The sequence below is a fragment of the Lutra lutra genome, chromosome 5 (assembly GCF_902655055.1).
Source record: "Lutra lutra chromosome 5, mLutLut1.2, whole genome shotgun sequence".
Lineage (NCBI taxonomy): Eukaryota > Metazoa > Chordata > Mammalia > Carnivora > Mustelidae > Lutra > Lutra lutra.
The window spans coordinates 150,488,745-150,506,583 of NC_062282.1; the positions used below are offsets into that span (position 1 = coordinate 150,488,745).

General features: G+C 42.3%; 1 pseudogene; it reads right to left on the bottom strand.

Moving 5' to 3' along the window:
- Nucleotides 1-9,170: 9,170 nt before the first annotated feature.
- LOC125100997 (52 kDa repressor of the inhibitor of the protein kinase-like) lies at nucleotides 9,171-10,986 on the bottom strand (annotated as a pseudogene).
- Nucleotides 10,987-17,839: the final 6,853 nt, after the last annotated feature.

Sequence of the window (17,839 nt, forward strand, 5' to 3'; positions counted from 1 at the left end):
AATCCTAAAATGTGTAGGGAACCACAGAAGACCCTGAACAGCCAAGCAATCATAAAAAAGAAAAACAAAGTTGGAGGCATCACATTTCCGGATTTCAAACTATACTACAAAGTTACAGTACTTAAAACAGTAGGATACTGGCATAAAAACAGATGCATGGGCCAAGAGAACAGACTAGAGAGCCCAGAAATAAATCCTCACAGTTAATGGTAAACTAATATTTGACAAGAGAACCAAGAGTCCTCCATGCGGAAAGGCAGTCCTTCAACAGAGGGTGCTGAAGAACTGAATACCACATGCAGAAAAATGAAATTGGACACTTATCTTACACCCCTCACAAAAATAAACTGAAGAGGATCAAGGACGTAAGCTTAACACTTGATATTATAAAAGTCTTAGAAGAAAGCATTCATGAAATAAGTCAATCAGAGAAAGACAAATATATGATTTCGTTCATGTGTGGAATTTAGGAAACTAAACAGAAGAACACAGGGAAGGAAGGAAAAATATGATGAACTCAGAGAGGGAGACAAACCATAAGAAACTCTTAACTCTGGGAAACAAACACGGCTGCTGGAGGGGTGGTGGGTGGGGGATAATATTCCACTGTGTACACTGGGTGACGGGCATTAAGGAGGGCACGTGATGTGATGAGCACTGGGTGTTAGAGGCAATTGATGATTCACTAAATTCTACCCCTGAAACTAATATACAGTATGTGTTTAAATGAATTTTAAATAAAAAATTTTTTTAAAACAGAGAAGAAAGCATTCAAAAGAAGCTCCTTGATATTGGTCTGGGCAGCATATTCCCTGGATAGGACACCAAAGCATAAGAAGGGAAAGGAAAAGTTAATAGGGGGACTATACCCAAGTAAAAAGTTCCTGTTCAGCCCGAAAGCAACAAACCACAAGATGAAAAGGTAACCTACTGAATGGGAGAAAATACCTGTAAATCATATACATGATAAGGGGCTAATAGCTAAAATATATGAAGAACTGATAAAAATATATAAAGAACTCAACCGTAAAACAAAATCCTATTAAAAAATGATCAGAGGAACTGAGTAGAGGTTTTATTTTCAAAGAACACCAATTAATGGCCAACAGAAATGAAAAGATGCTCACCACCACCGTCAGCAGGGAAATGCAAGTCCAAACCACAATGAGCTATCACCTCCCAACTGTTAGAATGGCTGTTAACAAGAAGACAAGAATGACAAGCGTTGGCGAAGATGTAGAGAAGCCTTGTGCATGGCTGGGGGGAATGTAAATTGGTGCGACCACTACCAAGAACAGTATGGAGGTTCTTCAAAAAATTAAAACTGGAAATACCATATGACCCAATAGTCCTACCTCTGTTGTATATATGTTAAGGAGAGGAAATTAGGGTTTCAGTGAGATTATTTCCACTCCTGTGTTCACTGCAGCATTACTCACAAAAGCCGCAACATGGGAACAACCTAAGTGTCCTTCAGTGGACAAATGAAGACACGGTATGTGTGTGTGTACACAATGGAATATTATTCAGCTACGAGAAAGGAGGAAATCTCACCATTTGTACAGTATGGATGGAATTTGAGGGCATTTCGCTAAGTAAAAAAGACAGAGTCCATCAGAAAAGTCAAAAGACAAATACTGTGTGATGTCACTTAGATGTGGAATCCCCCCAAAAAGAAACCTGAACTCAGAGCAGAATAGTGGTGACCAGGGGCCATGGGGTGAGGGGAAATGGGGAGAGGTTGATCAAAGCGTACAAATTTCTGGTTATAAAATGGGGCGCCTGGGTGGCTCAGTGGGTTAAGCCTCTGCCTTTGGCTCAGGTCACGATCTCAGGGTCCTGGGATCAAGCCCTGCATCAGGCTCTCTGCTCAGCAGGGAGCCTGCTTCCCCCTCTCTCTTTGTCTGCTTCTCTGCCTACTTGTGATTTCTCTCTCTGTCAAATAAATTAAAAAAAAAAAAGAAATGGGAATTATGTGAGGTAATGGGGTGTTAGCTAAGGCTTCAGTGGTAATCACTGCACAATATGTGTGCAGCAAATCAACACGTAATACACCTTAAACTTACACACGTTTATTTCAATCACATCTCAATAAATCTGAAAACAAAGGCTTACTGACATGCCAATGATCTTGAACCTGAATCCAAACAGAAGTTAAGGTCTGAATTCCTTTAAGGAGAAGTCAGCAAGTCTAGAGGCCCAACCAAATATCACTTAGTGATAACAACATGCATGCATGTTCCCAGAATATACTATTTTTCCTGATGATATTGCAAGCTACTGCATCCCTAGAGAGGCATGAAAATATAGGGCCTTGTAAAATTACCATACTCTATGGAAATTTTAGCTAGGTATAGAAATTAGAATTTAAAAAATAGACAGTATTGAGGCAATAGAATTCAATTCATAGAAGTAGCTCTTTTTAGTTGATTTTGGTCAAAAGGAAAAAATCATTTATGTATTTACTGTTGTCTGCTTTTTGAAGAGGTTAAACACTCAAGAGATTAAGCTCTATTAGGTTGGTAATGGAATTGAACTTTTTTTTTAAGTTTTTTTACTTTTATTTATTAAGCAGGCCCCCCACTGAGTGGAGAGCCTGATGCAGGGTGATTCCGGGAACCTGAAACCATAACCTGAGCCAAAGGCAGAAGCTCAAACCCCTGAGCCACCCAGGCACCCCGGAATTGAACTTTTTTTTTTTTTTAAGATTTTTTTATTTATGTATTTGACAGACAGAGATCACAAGTTGGCAGAGAGGCAGGCAGAGAGAAAGAGGGAGGCAGGCTCCCTGCTGAGCAGAGAACCCAATGCAGGGCTCGATCCCAGGACCCTGAGATCACAACCCGAGCTGAAGGCAGTGGCTTTAACCCACTGAGCCACCCAGGCGCCCCCGGAATTGAACTTTTAAAAGTAATTTGTCAGATAAGCTTGCAAAAGGAAGACATCTTATTTTAAATCCATACATTTTGATTTGTTATTAAAGTAGTATGTGAATATTTAAAAGAAATGATGATTAATACTCAGAATATTTAGTAAATTCACAAAATGAATAAAGTTATGGGGGTTCAACTCCAGGCATAAAAGCTCTTGGACATTAAAGAATCAAATGGTAGATATTAAAAATTATAAAAAATTATATTAAGATATTAAGATATAATTAAGATATTAAGATATTAAAATTATTTAAAAATTATTTAAAAATAAAAATATCCTATTAAAAATAGGATGATGGGGAGGGAGAAATCCATGAAAGATTTGGTAAAGAAAAAATGTAATCAGGGGCGCCTGGGTGGCTCAGTGGGTTGAGCCGCTGCCTTCGGCTCAGGTCATGATATCAGGGTCCTGGGATCGAGCCCCGCATCGGGCTCTCTGCTCAGCAGGGAGCCTGCTTCCTCCTCCCTCTCTACCTGCCTCTCTGCCTGCTTGTTCTCTCTCTGTGTCAAATAAATTAAAAAAAAAAAAATGTAATCAGCAAGTATAACAAAAAGACAGAGAAACAGGAAATAGGAGGAAAAGCCTAGAAGCCTAGAGGACAGATCCAAGAGAGCCAATGCCACTGAAAGAAATTCCAGAAATAGAGAACAAAGAAAGCCAAAAGAGACACAATTTTATGCAAATATTTCAGAATTTAAGAATAGAGAGTCACTGGAATGAAAGGACCCAGTACCAGTACGTGGCAGATGGAGTAAGGAGAGGTGTTTTCACAGCCACATGGGAAATACAAAAACCCCAGAAAGGAAGAGAAGATCTGGAAGCCTTTAGGGAGGTATGAATTAATGCATAGGATAGCAGTCTCCAGAAAAACAAGACAGGATCTAACTGATTATGTGATTGATTTGAAAGTTCAGAAAATAATCTTAGTTAGGCATTTTGTGTTCTTTCAGAGCAACTGGGAGAACAATTAGAAAAGCAAGGGAAGAGGAAAACAAGAGGTAATTAGATGATCCAGAAAAAAATCCAAATGTTACAGGAGATGAAATGCAATAGTAATATACAATTTCTGGCTGTGCTAAATAAGGTTTACAGTTGTAAGGGCCTATTTAGCCAGAGTGACTCCATCTTGGTTAAAAATCATTTTATTGTTTGTGCAGTAAAACTTAAACCAACCCTGCCCCCCCCCCCCCCCCCCCGCCCGCGAGAAACTTACTTAGAAGCAAGTCTGGGAAGCCAGTAAAATATGGTCAGCCAGTTCCTGATAACAGAGCCCAGAATACAAGGACAAGTCAGGCCAGGTGGAGACATCCAATGAGTAAGAAGCACACATACTCTTTCCCTAACCACCAAAGAATGTAAACCCTGCCGTTTGGGCGCCAAACTTGAGCACCAATTCTGACCAGAGTAATAGGTTAGGTCAAACAGCTACTACAGGGTAAATTGTAATTCAATTGGCCACCTGCATGTGGCCTAACAGGACTATACAATGTTACAATCTCATTGGCTACCTATATGTGGCCCGGTTTTTGCTCTATAATAATTAGCCTGTGAGGCTGGGAGGGTCGTTCTCTTTGGGAGCAGCCCTGGCCGTTCAGTCTGATTCCTAATGCTTGACATAGTTTAAAGCTTTGCATAACATAACTTTAACTTTGTTTACTTCTAATGCTTGGCATAGAATAAAGCTTTAAATAACTTTCATTTTGTCTCAGTCTCATTTCATTTAATAATGGACCCTAACACAGTGTTACAGAATTATTAACACTAACTACCAACTTAATCAAAATTTTCCTGTAACTATACTGGGAAGAGGATAGCAGGAACATGGGTAGAGAAGAGTTAAATCTTCATCTACAATTACGGAAAGTCTGTATTTTATATTACTGGGGATGGGACTAGTAGCAGGTTGTTTTTTTGTTATAAGCCCAAGAGTAGCCTTATAAAAATAGTAAAAGCTGCTTCTAAATGCCATTTTAAAAACCTGTAAAAAAAAAAAAAAAAGCTATTACTTCGGGGCGCCTGGGTGGCTCAGTGGGTTAAGCTGCTGCCTTCGGCTCAGGTCATGATCTCAGAGTCCTGGGATTGAGCCCCGAATCCGGGCTCTCTGCTCAGCAGGGAGCCTGCTTCCTCCTCTCTCTCTGCCTGCCTCTCTGCCTGCTTGTGATCTCTCTGTCAAATAAATAAATAAAATCTTTAAAAAAAAAAAAGAGCTATTACTTCAATCACAATAAAAGTAATTTTAAGATAATTGTTGAAGAAATGAACAGATTCAAAAAGAGGTGGTGTGGAATCCAGATCATGGGATGGAATGGCTGGGACAGACTCTGTACTGGCTCAGTTGGAAGAAGATATGACTCAAGATCTCTAAGGTTGTAAAAAAAAAAAAAAAAAATCTCTAAGGTCGTGAGTTCGAGCCCCGTGTTGGGTGTAGAGATTACTGGGGAGGGGGGAACACTTAAGAAAGACCCTGAAATTCGGACAGTCCTCTTGAATAAGGTAGAGGAAGCACAGCCCAGCAAGAAATGGAAAAAAATCTGTTCTGATGGCTGCCCTCTGTGTGTCTGGCATCCTGAATTTCCACTGGGTGGTTCATCCTTCCTCTAAGAGTAGAGAGCAAATAAATAGGAAAATATCCAAGTTTCTCATATGAAGAAGGAAGAGGGGTAGGGTTAAAGAAGAAATAAAGATGGTACATAAGAATGGTATACCTAACAGTAGTCAAAGAAAATGTAAACAAGAAAAAAAAATACTCTTGCTTCTTGTTCACTCATAAAATTGAGAATTCCAATGAAATTGGCAATATGGAAGAAAACACAGGAAGAAGCAAAATTAAACAGACCAAAAAAATGGAACAAAGAAGAATACCTCGGAGGCCTTGGATCTAGACGGTTTTACATTTTAGAGAAGACGATTTCCATTTCATAGATTTTTTTTTTAAAGGAAAAAACAAAAGATGTATAATGATCCAGCTTATTATGCAAAGGGAATCCATGATACCTACAGGTGAGTGAGAGGAACAATTATCCCAATAAATGAAGCCAGATAACCAAACAGAATCTAAGGTACAGTAAGAGAATGACCAATATAATCACGTTGGACTTATCCCAGGGAGTCACAGTAGGTCTACTGTGATAGACCCTATATGGGGTTCTCTATGGGGGGAGAAAGATCATTTCAATTTAAGTCTTGGTGAAGCCTCGCACAGTTCCCTACTTTAGGTATAAATGAGCATGTGTCCATACACACATGCTTAACAAGACTAGGATGACGGTTCCTTCCACGTCAAACTATCTAAATCAAAGCAACATTCCAGCACGGGAGACACCTCCACACCACCTGGGCAGAATCACAGGGCTCCGCTAGCACCTGTGCGCCACACGGTTCAAGGCGTGTTAGCCAAGGCAGCTGAACTTGAAGCTCCAGAAGACGTAAATATCTTGAACTTTTCCAACAGTGTGGAACAAGGAACAAATAAAAATAAGGTAAGAATTCAGAAAATGGTTCAGCAAGGGGACTGATAGAGGAACAACAAGCAGAAGGTTTCCTATCCATGGCTAATACAACAATCAAGAAATGGGGGCGCCTTTGTGGCTCAGCTGGTTAAGCCACTGCCTTTGGCTCAGGTCATGATCCTGGAGTCCCAGGACGGAGTCCCCACTGGGCTCCCCGCTAGGCAGGGAGTCTGCTTCCCCTTCCACCCTCCCTCCTCTCATGCTCGCGCTCTATCATTCTCTCTCAAATACATAAATAAATCTTTAAAAAAAAAAAAGTGGGGTGGAGGACGGGAGGTGGGGATCCCTACTCACGGAGCAACGAAGGTTGAGTCCGTGGAAGTAATTCCAATAAGCTGCGTGAGAAAATGATGACAACTCCAAGCGTTTCCTGAAAATTAGAAACCACGAACCCGAGAAGCAGGTGTTCCACGACGGCGGGGCTCCGAAATGAGACAGGCAGCGTCAAGGTCAGGAAAAGACCGAGGGACGGCAGAAGGGCGCTCAGGAGGTCCTGTTTGGAGGCCGTCTCGGAAGGGGGTCTCTCCCCTGCTGCTCCGGCCCGCGCTGCTGCCTGGGATCCGCGGGGGAATCCAAGCCGACCGCCCTCTTACCAGGACCGCCGCCGAACCGAACCCAGCCAGCCAACTGCTTTCCAAGTCCGAGGCAGCTCCCCGGGGCGATCCCGGCAAGCGCGCGCGCGTGGAAACGCCGCGGCGCTTACTAGGGATTGCAGTCCCTTTGCGCTCTGCGCGCATGGACGCGCACCGGTTCCGCAGAAGTAGCGGGCGCGGGGCGGAGCTAGTCGGGCCCAAACCCCTCCAGCTGGGAGCCGAGCCCGGGAAGGGCGTGAAACCCAGGCATTCGGAACGGTTCTCAAGGCTGAGATGGAAAGCACAGGAGACGCGCAGACCCCCAAACCTCAAAGTCCAGGTCTGCTCTCAGAAGGACACGGCTGCTCTGGCCCCCGTTTGTCTGTGGGTGTGGTGTGTGGTCTGCGCGTGTGTAAAACAAACCCACAATGTATGTTGAGAAAAAGTAAAATTTGTTCACCAGCCAGTCAGTCCTCGCTTTTCTAGACCTAGGATTCTCAGAGTGCTGTTTGCAATTCGTACTCAGCTTGTCAATATCTACAAAGGAAGGGAGGAAAAAAAAAAAAGCCTGCGGGGATTTTGATTGGAATTGCATTGGATCTCTGGATCAAATTAGGAATAACTGACCTCCTAAGAATATTGAGGCTTCTGAGTAGTGAAAACGGTATATCTTTTTATTTATTTATTTTTTTAATTTTATTTTTTATAAACATATATTTTTATCCCCAGGGGTACAGGTCTGTGAATCGCCTGGTTTACACACTTCACAGCACTCACCATAGCACATACCCTCCCCAATGTCCATAACCCCACCCCCCTCTTCCACCCCCCCTCCCCCCATCAACCCTCAGTTTGTTTTGTGAGATTAAGAGTTACTTATGGTTTTCTCCCTCCCAAACCCATCTTGTTTTATTGAAGTTTTATGTATTTGTGTTCATCAGAATTTTGTAGTTTTCAGCATACAAATCCTGCCCCTATTTTATTAAATGTATACCTAAATACTGAATTTTGTTACTATTTTAAATCATGTTTTTATTATTCATATTAAAATTGGTGTATAACACGGTCTGCAAACCTTGGGCCAAACCTGATCTCCCACCTGTTGTTGTTATTTTAAAATAAAATAAAATAACAAAAAACTAAAAAAATAAACATGATGACCTCAAACTTTTTTTTTTTTTTTTTGGTTGCTGTTTCTCACGATATCTTTCCAATTATTACTTTTATCCCAAAGTTTTTCAACCTCAACACTGCTGAAATTTTGAGATAATTCTTTGTAGCGGGATTGTTCTGTCCAGGGTAAGATGTTCAGCAGTGTCCCCAGCCTCTCTACGCACCAGCACCTCCTAGTTCTGAAAACCAAAATGACTCCAAACATTGCCAGCTGTATGCTGGTAAGCAAAATTACACTTCTCCTCCTTTATAACTACTGTTTTAACCTACCCATGTCTTTCTATTTAAAGTAAGTTTCTTGGGGCACCTGAGTGGCTCAGTGGGTTAAGCCTCTGCCTTAGCTCAGGGTCCTGGGATCGAGCCTCCCCATCAGGCTCTCTGCTCAGCAGGGAGCCTGCTTCCCACCCCCCTCTCTGCCTGCCCCTCTGCCTACTTGTGACCTTTCTCTCTGTCAAATGAATTTAAAAAATAAATAAATAAAGTAGGTTTCTTGCCGACCACCTACAGTTGGGTCTTTCTTTTTTTCTTTTATCCAATCTAACAATCTCTTGTCTTTACCCGGTAACATTTAGGCCATTAATATTAATGGTGTTCATTGGCATGGTTGGATTAAAATCAATGTGCTTGCTAAGTGTTTTTTATTTGTTTTCTCTTCTCCTCTTCTCTTGCCTTTATGGATTTAGTTTTATTATTTCTTTTCACCTCCTCAATTGACTTATTATTGATTCCTTTTTTAAATACTTCATTTGTAGTGTAAGTACCTTTAAGTGCTTATTCCCAATTCCTCCCTTCCATTTCTTTGTCATTGGGTCACACACCTCACTTTAAAATATGCTACACATACAGAAGACATTGTTACAATTTTTGCTTTAAGCAGGTAGCTTTTAGAGTGATAAAAATCAGAAAAATATTTTACTTGGTCTTCATTTCTTCTATTTCTAATGTGTGTCATTTCTTTGCGTAGATCTAAATTTCCAACCTATTTTTTTAACTTTAAACAAAATTCACATTTTATTTAAGTTGAAATAAACTATACAAAATTGATCTTCTTCACCAAAAATAACAGCAATATTTTCTGTATTATTCCTAGATAAACCACAAAACACTTATTTTTGTAGGTTTTCCAGGTTTTGTTTATAAATCAAGACGAGGCAGTAGATATAGTCATGGAAAAAGACAGAGGAAAACAGACAAATCAGTTGTCAGTATCCATGGCCTCTGATCCTGCCTTGACCATGAACAGAGGTGTTCAACATATACCTGCTAAAAAGCTTATAAAGTCGTTGGTGTTTCAACATACACGTGCTAAAGAGCTTATGAAGATGTAGGCTCAACAAAGGAATGTAAACAGCAACAACCCAATGTGGAACAATGGCAGGCTCTCCCATTCAAACTTTAACTGTAACTTGTTCTGTTAAGTTCATTTGATAAAGACAAAATCTCTACTGCAATCCTTGCTTGGCAAGCTCACGTGTTTCTGTCTGGTAACTCCCTGAACTGTCCATTACAGATTTTTAACATACTAACACTCCCACTACTCAAGGGTCACTCATGAGCTTCTTGTAACATTTTCTAAAATGTATCCCTTCCCCCCATACCTCTTCAAAATCTTTATCTTCTAAGAAGTGATAACTCAATACCCGACAATTGGATCCAGTGATAATAAATGTTATGTCTAAAATGACTTAACTAAAACAATTCCCAAGTGCCACTAGCAGAAATCCCATAGAAGTGTAATGTGGCACTTTCAATGCTATCTTCTGGAAGAACAGGTATGTCTCCAAAGCATGAGAGTTTAAACAGGGGCCATTTAAATAGGCAGATTATCAATGGCTAATATGCTCAATGAGAGGTCAATATGTCAAGATATTCAGTGATTAAGTGGCCTACATATACCTGACAGCTTTTCTGTAAGATGTTTTCAAATTTCTCACAGATTTTTCCAAATATCAAACATAAGAGAAAGCCTACTTTAAACGTTTCTTAGGTATTTTCAATGGTTTCTGAGTTATCTGTAGGAAGCTCTGACTTAGTTGTATAGAGTTTGATATATGTGTCCACCATTAAATCGAGATCATGTTTTATGTCAAAATTTATGTTAAGCAAAGTCAAGTTACTTGACCTTTGGTCTGTCAAAGTGTTCCTCAGGTATGCTTTGAGATGCTTTCGCCCATTTTCATAGCGTTCGTTCTCAACCTTCATCACAGGAAGAATACATAGGACTTTCAGCAATGCATAAACATTAGGAAAAAACTTGATGTCTGGTAGATGGAGGCTTCATAAATGGTAGATGGAAGTTCTATATCTTTCTCTCTGTGTTTCCATTTGATTCTCCAGCAATGCAGCTCAGCTGAGAGTGTGTCAGGATTGGGCAAGTCAGTTCTGTACATGTCAGCATGGTGCTCCTCTGATGTATTAAATTTGAGCTGTCCCATGATAGAGGGTACAAGAGATAAGCATTTAAGAGCTTTGAGGTGCTGTTCTGAGAATATATCTTTCAGTTCCTGAATAATGTGTTCCACTGTTGGAACACTTAGAGTTTCTTTATAGTAACTCTCAGAGGTGAGCTGAGATTCCAGGTTACCGTGCTGGGCTCTGCGGAATTTCCCAGGGAGTTTCATCTGAATATCAAGTTTAGTTGCCAAATTTGTGGCTTCTTCGAACCAAAATTCATGATGAACTTCAATATTTTCCATCACTTCATTTAGTGAATGCAGCACTGCAGTCAAGCTACTGGCTGCAAAGAAGACGTCAGAGGTCTGCCCTTGGAGATTTTTCCCCAAGGCTCTTGTCAAAGATAGAACATTTTTAAGAACAACAATGGTAACGATGAAATCAAAATCTGTTACTGCACTGCAGAGTACAAAAGCTGGACCAGCTATATAGTTATTCCACCTAATATTTGTATCACTATTTATACCATCTAAACATAAAACAAGTGCTTCTAGGAGGTCCACTAAAATTTCAAAAGCATCATGCCTGATTTTTTTTTGTTTGTTTCTTTTAAAGATTTTATTTGTCAGAGACAGAGAGAGCACTCACGTGTGAGTACCAGCAGGGGGAGGCACAAAGGGATAATCAGGCTCCAGGAACAAGGAACCAGATGCTGAACTGGATCCTGAAGCTCTTGATCCCAGGATCCTGGGATCATGACCTGAGCGGAAGGCAGACACTTAATAGCCTGAGTCTCCCAGGTGTCCCTGTTTATTTTTGTTTTTTCCTGAATCACTTACTTTCACGTTTCTTGTAGAGTAGGTCTGCTGGCAGTGAATTTCCTCAGTTATTGCTAGTTGTGAAATTATTTCTCCTTCACTTTTGAGGGATATTTTCACTAAGTAAAAATTCTGGATTGACAGCTTTGTTTTTCAGCACTGTAGAGATACTACCATCTTCTTGCTGGTACGTATTCTGATGAGAAGCTGCTGTACTTCATAGCCTCGTCCATCTGTAGCTAATGGGTCTTTTTTCCCCTCTGGCTGCCTTCAAAGATTTTGTTTTTTTGTTTTTAGCAGTTTGAATATGATGAGTAAATGTGATTTTTGGTGGTGGGAGAGCTTTCTATCCTTCTCGGAATTTGTTTTCATCAAAATTTATTAACAAAGATGTCAAAAGTCCAGAAATAAAAGAAGACCAATAATCAAAGAGTACTTGGTAAAAGTTTATTGGTACACACCGAAGATGTTTTGCAAACTGGGAGCACGCAAAGGAAAATATGGAATGTGGCTCAGGGATATGTTGTAATAAAGCAGCTTAGATAGTGAGAAAGCAGTGACTGGTTATTCTTCACAGTGATTGGTTATAATAGAATTTTCTTAGGTGATAGGGAATTGATCAGTGATTGGTTTTGCTTATGATTTCCAGAGGTATTAGCAAGAAACGACCCATGTCAAGTTAGACTTGCAAAATAGGCTAAATTAAGCTTTGCTTGTGTGACTAAACTGGTTTTGCTGGCTCAGGAAATTTCCCAGGTTGGTCTCTTTGTTTTTTATTTTAACAAGGGTATGGTAAGGCCAAATACAAAGCAGAAGGAGAGAATGACCATGAAATTATAAAATTATTGTATTCTAGTTTCTTGGGAAGAACACGGCACTCTACTGACCTGCTCAGGGGACACTCTGGGGTCAGTCATAAGACAGAGGGAGAGGGAGGAAATGTGGACTAGTGTCTTTTTTGTGGTTTCTTCCAGAAGGAGGAGGGAAGAAGGAGGATCCAGGATTGGCTAGCTGTATTTAAAAGTGGCACCCTGGGGCACCTGGGTGGCTTAGTGGGTTAAGCCTCTGCCTTCGGCTCAAGTCATGATCTCAGGGTTCTGGGATCCAGCCCCACACCAGGCTTCTGCTCAGCAGGGAGCCTGCTTCCCTCTCTCTCTGCCTGCCTCTCTGCCTACTTGTGATCTCTCCCTGTCAAATAAATAAATAAAAATCTTTAAATAAGAAATAAAAAAATAATTTTAAAAGTGGCACCCTTGTGACCTCATGCTGTGCTAGGAATGTAGGGACGTTAAATGGTTATCTTCCCTCCCTAGTAGTTTACCTAAAGTAATTGACATCCATCTTGATGATATTAATGCATCAAGTTACAGAAATGATAAAACACGCTTGATACAAAGTTCATCGAGCTTGTGGGATTGGTGGTTTTGTGTCTGTCACTAATATGGAAAAAAATCTCAGCCATTATTTCTTCAAATATTATCTCTGTCCCATTTTCTCTTTCTTCTTTTTCTGGGATTCCAATTATGCATATGTTAAACTGTTCCATATTGGTCCACAGCCCACTTTTTAAGGCTTGTTGTGATGAACACCCAGTGAGGTTAATGGAAGAAAATGTCTCCAAGAGGGTGTGTACTTTTCCTTTTTTTTTTTTTTTTTAATGGTTTCCAGGGGATTCATATAATGCTGTTAGGGTATACTCACTCTTCACCAATTTGTCTACTATCCTAACCAACCTCTTCTTTCTCCTGTCCTATCCCAGGCACTGGCTCTCAGATTTCAGGCTAGTGGGTTACTCTATGACCTCAGCTTCCAATAGGTTCAAACAAAGTAAAAAAATCCCGATGTTACAGCAGCTCTTTTTTATAGCAAGAATGAGAGCTACCCTTCTTCCAGCTCTCCACAGTCAGGTGGAAGTCAGAATTCTGACCACTGATTTTTTTTTTTTTTAAGATTTTATTTATTTATTTGACAGACAGAGATCACAAGTAGGCAGAGAGGCAGGCAGAGAGAGTGGGGGAGGGGGGGAAGCAGGCTCCCTGCTGAGCAGAGAGCCCGATGAGGGGCTCGATCCCAGGACCCTGAGATCATGACCTGAGCCAAAGGCAGAGGCTTAACTCACTGAGCCCCCCGGGTGCCCTGCCCACTGATTTTTTTAAAGTTATTATTTACTAACTGTTCTGTGCTATGTTGTATCCTGCAAAATTCCTAAACTGGAGTCCTCACTATGGTACCTCAGAATGTGACTTTATTTGGAGATAGGGTATTTTCAAAAGTAATGAAGTCAAAATAAGGGACTTAGGTGGGCCCTCAGCCAATAGGACCGGTGCTCTTATAAAAAAGTGGAAGTTTGGAGACAGACACATACATTGGGAGAATGCCACATGAAGACAAAGGCAGAAATGGGGTGATGCTTCTGTAAGCCAATATTGCCAACGAACCACCAGAAGCTGGGCAAGAGGCATGGCACAGATTCTGTCTTACAGCTCTGAGAAGGAACAAACCAGCAATGTTGGACTTCTGGCCTCTGAAACTGTGAGACAGCACATTTCTGATCGTTCACAATCATCCTAAGGCCACGGTTTACCTCAGGTCTTACTCTTGGTGTTGCCCATTCTGTGAGTTTAGACAAAGGTATAAAGACCTATAGAGTAGTTTCACTGCCCTAGGAGTCCTCTGTCTTCTGCCTACTCATCCCTCCCTCCCCTGACAACCACTGATTTTTTTACTGTCTCCATAGTTTTGCCTTTAGCAGAAAGCCACATAGTTGGAGTCATAAAGCCTTTTCAGACTGGCTTCTTTCACTTAGTAATGGGCACTTAGGTTTCCTCTATGTCTTCTCTTGATTTACAGGTCATTTCCATTTAGCACCAAGTAATACTCCATTGTTTGGATAGACCACAGTTTACTTATCCATTCACCTCCTGAAGAACATCTTAATTGGCAATTATGAGTGAAGCTGCTGTAAACATCCCTGCGCAGGCTTTTCTGTGGACATAAGGTTTTCTTTTCTTTCTTTCTCTCTCTCTCTTTTTTTTTTTTTTTTTTGGTGTTTTAGATAATGTCTATTTATTTATTTAAATATTATTTAGATAATGATTATTTGAAAATAAACATTTTCAAAACTACCTAAAGGAGTTTTCAACTCCTTTCGGTAAATACCAAGGAGCGCGATCCTATGACAAGACTGTTTAGTTCCTTAAGAAACTGCTGGTCTTCCAAAGTGGCTGTGCCATTTTTCATTCTCACCAGCAGTGAATAAGATCTCCTATGACTCCACATCTTACCCCAGGATTTGGTGTTGGTGGTCTGGATTTCAGCCACTCTAATAAGGAGTGGAGTCGTTGTTTTAATTTGTGTTCCCCCAACATCTGGTTAAAGCAATTCCTGTTTGTAAGCCCCTTCATTTGTGCCACTTGGTAGTAACAAAAGTTCTAGCAAAAATGGACACTTAGTAGAGGAATGTAGCTCAGATATCCAGGTTTATGACTTGGGGATATTTTTCTCTTTGACTGATAGAATCAATAGTTGATTTCTAAGAATTTCGGTCAAGAAGTAGTTAGACATGGTTGCATTTTTAAATGCACTGCATTTGCCCTCAGGAACATGAGCTTCTTGAATATGTTGAGCATGCCCTAACTAGATCCCATGCAACTTCCCAGTGGGTGATTCATGGTTGCCCTGCAAGGGCAGAGACCTTCAGCAAGTCAGCTTACATTCCCAAACCTCAGTTTCTGCATCTGACAAAGGGAGCCTGCTTCCTCCCTGCCCCTGCCTGCCTCTCTGCCTACTTGTGATCTCTGTCAAATAAATAAATAAAAATCTTTTTTTTAAAGATTATTTATTTATTTCACAGACAGAGATCACAAATCAGACAGAGATCACAAGTAGGCAGAGAGGCAGGCAGAGAGAGAGAGGGGGAAGCAGGCTCCCTGCCGAGCAGAGAGCCCGATTCGGGGCTTGATCCCAGGACCCTGGGATCATGACCTGAGTTGAAGGCAGAGGCTTTAGCCCCCTGAGCCACTCAGGCACTCCATAAATAAAAAATCTTTAAAAAAAAATCTACAGGTTTAATGAATAAGCAATTAAAGTTTAGATTGATTTTTAACTGCCTCCCCCTTTCTTATTCCCATGAAGAAAAAGGATAATAAGTGCAAGTCTTGGCTGATCAGAACTTTCACATTCTAAGGAAAGATTTGGCCCTGTGCTCTGCTCCTGGGAAGTAACCTCTAAGCCGTTGGTTGGAGGTTCTCTCCTATCCTTGTTTACTTGGAGAACTTGGGTCACACCAGACAGTGATGGGGCTTGAGCCAGGCGGTATGGCCTTGACCTCCGCAGTGGCTGGAGACTGAAGGTCAGGTGCATGGTTGGTAAGTTATGCCTATATAACTGACCTCCAACTACAGACACTGGATACTAAAGTTCGGTGAGCTTGCCTGGGTGGTAATGCTTGTTGTCCACACACTGGAGAACTGAGCACTGCCCACAACAGCATTCGGAAAGGACAACTGGAAGTTTGCTTGTACCTGTTGGTCTCCTGGACAGGCCCTGGCGTGCTTTTTCCTGTGGCCGATTTGAATCCGTTTCCCTTTGTAGTAGTAAACTGTCGCGGTGAATAGAATGGCTTTCCTGCGTTCTGTGAGTCCTAGTGAATCGCGGCGCCTGGGAGTGGTCTTGGGGACCTTGGAGCTGCACCCCCCATCACTGCCTACCTACACAGGCTGTATTTAGGACTCTGACATTCTTTGGGAATAGGAAAGACATAAATGAGATTTCTGTGCAGATGGATGGAGGGCTGACAGGCCCAGTTACAAATGAGACAAAAGATGCACAGCTCTACCGAGAATGCAGAAACAAGGGAGCACACCTTACGCTTCCTATTCAATGAGATTAATAAGGTCACATCACCTCCTCTTTCTGGAGACATTACCAACTATAAAATTTTGTTACAATAGTGCAAAGCTTGGTAATGACCATACTTATTAAGACAAACACCAACAAAAACAGTATCATGCAAAGATCCAGAGTGTGTGGTAAAAGAGAGCTGAGGAGGGACAGCTTACATTTCCGACCTGACTCTGCTTAACAGTGGCCAGTGAAAGGCAAGACTTGACAAGGGGAGATATGAACTTCTAGAGTTCTAACCTCTACGGTTCCATGAAAATTTACTAGCCTCCATGACATCACAAAATCAGGCTAGAGTCCATCAGGTAGCCATTGATAAGGCAGTTTGGAGAATTTCCTTTTTTTAATAAAGATTTTATTTATTTATTTATTTGACAGGGAGAGATCACAAGTAGGCAGAGAGGCAGGCAGAGGCGGTGGGGAGGGGGGGAAGCAGGCTCCCTGCTGAGCAGAAGCCTGATGTGGGGCTCGATCCCAGGACTCTGAGATCATGACCTGAGCCGAAGGCAGAGGCTTAATCCACTGAGCCTCCCAGGTGCCCCTGGAGAATTTCCTTTTAAATGAAAAAGTTGTAAGCTCTATTATCCCCACTATCTCTCTTGGGGCTCCCGTTGCAGCCCTGTCCTACAAGGAGGGGGCTTCAGCCCTGGTGGAGACCCCAACAGCCAAAGGGAAGCTACAGTCTGGAGCCCCATACAGGGGCCCTCAACTCAATGGGCCTGGCCTTAGAGCAGAAGGAACCTCTATTGCACCCCTCCTCCTCAGCACTTGGGGCCCGAGGCCACTAACGCTGGTCTACCAAGGTTGGAGCAGAGGGGAAGCCTGCCCTGCCTAGTCTGGAGTGGGCAGAAGAGAAGGGCTTCCCCCAGGGCTATCCCAGGAGTCCACAGCTGCTGGGAATCCTGGCACCCAGCTACTCCCTGTTGGGTCTCACCCCATCTCAAGGTCCAGGAAGCAGCTGCCCTAGAATTCTGGGGAGAGCGATGAGGTAAGGCTACAACCTGTAAGCAGGACCTTACCATGTGCCACTGGGGACTAGACAGCAAGGAACAGCCAGGTGGTGTTCCGTTCCCCCCTCAGGAGAGGTGGCCTGGTGGTGGGGACAAACACTGATTGCCAAGCAGTGACCAACCCTCACAGTCCCCAAGGAGGACAGCCTGTTAGCAGCAAGGAAAGGCGATCAATGCTGAGGCTGGTGCCCAGGTCCATTTTCTGTGCCCTGCCCCACCCTGGCACGTTATGTAGTAGGCACAGGTCAGGTGGCCTTCCGCCCCCACTCCCCCCTAGCCCGACCCCCAACCAGGTCCAGAAGTTAGAAGGGTTCCTGAGATCTGAGCACAGGAAGTAGATCCCCTACCCAAAGGCAGCTGCCTCTATGAATAGGAGGCTAAGTGCCCCCCACCCACACCTGTCGGGACCCGGTGGCGAGGGGGGGTGGTTAGGTGGGGGGCGGGGTAGGGTCTGGGGGCGGCATTCCCACAACTCAACAGACCTGGAGTAAGGAACAGCACTGCCTTCCTTCCCTGGCTACACCCGC